Source organism: Rutidosis leptorrhynchoides, chromosome 3 (genome assembly GCF_046630445.1).
Source record: "Rutidosis leptorrhynchoides isolate AG116_Rl617_1_P2 chromosome 3, CSIRO_AGI_Rlap_v1, whole genome shotgun sequence".
Taxonomy (NCBI): domain Eukaryota; kingdom Viridiplantae; phylum Streptophyta; class Magnoliopsida; order Asterales; family Asteraceae; genus Rutidosis; species Rutidosis leptorrhynchoides.
Window position 1 is genome coordinate 450,999,518 of NC_092335.1, and position 1,330 is coordinate 451,000,847.

Sequence of the window (1,330 nt, forward strand, 5' to 3'; positions counted from 1 at the left end):
TTTTTCTAATTATCATTTTGGTCATCCTTCTTTTCAATCTTCCACCAGAAAAATCTGTTTACTTCTGCTATTACTTTGGGGTGATACTATTCTTAATTCTACCGTGTCTTTATATTGTTTTCGTGTTATTATCCATGGTTTGTAACCTCCGTGTTGTTATTGGGCTTTATATTTTCTCTTATATTTTGGAGCTCTTTGCCCTTTTATTCTCTTCTCGACCTCTAGTAAAGCGAGTAACGGTCCAGAATTCATAAGTATGGAGTTTCGAATGAACTTAATGTTCTAAACAAGAAAGAACGAAATCGCACGATTTGATTTGTCAAATTACCAGAATATCCGGAAAAGACCGAATCATCAAGAAAATATTTTCTTGATATTTTTGAGGTTAAATAGAATACAAGAGTCGTGTAACATGGCACATGATGATGTTATGATCTGTGAATCATCACGTTCCATTAGAAACTCAGCATGACTTACTGTAATATAATCACGTTGATCAAGTGTCATTATATTATACTAACTCATGCTTCAGTTCCCAACACTACTTCAAAAACATTCATATTTTAAACTCGAAGTTTTCAGAATTTAGAACTAAAATAGTTTCTTATATGATGTAACACAGATAGCGCGAAGAGATAAATGATTTCAGATAAGATTAATTATGAAAATATCTTCAGAAATATGGAGGATATTTATAATGGAAGATACGGTAACATCGTAGAATTTTAGATTCAAAGTGTGATGAAGAAATTCACTCACAATGATTTAGAGCGATTAAGGCGATTAAGGAGTAAGGTTTTCGCTAAAGATTTCATCAGAAATGGAATCATCAGGATTCTTTATGTACAAGTTTAGTCCTTGTAATTTGTCCAGAGTTTCAGGATGAGAGATCATAATTCTAAGGGATAAATGTTATATGTATATATAACTTTTGATGTAGAAACATTGCGAGATTCAAAATACTGATTACTGATTTCCCGATACTTGGTATGACATTTCTCGTTACAAGATGCCGCTGAGTTCATGATAAGACTTCAATAGATAAATTTAGTGATTTGTCGAAGAGATTTAAGCCAAGGAGCAACGAGGTTGCTAGTACGTCTGCTGGTAATATGATGGAATATAAAAAGTTTCCCGGTAACAATAAAATAGCACACATATATATTAAGGTTATAATAAGGTTGTTTCGAAAGAAAAATCGAAGTTGACTTGTTGGAGCTGTGACAAAATTGGCTAATTTGGAAAGAGATTGCAAAGTTATTTTCGGTAATAATAACGCTAAAGGTAGCACAGCTACGCGTTAAACGTTTATTCAGTTTTCGAGAGTTTT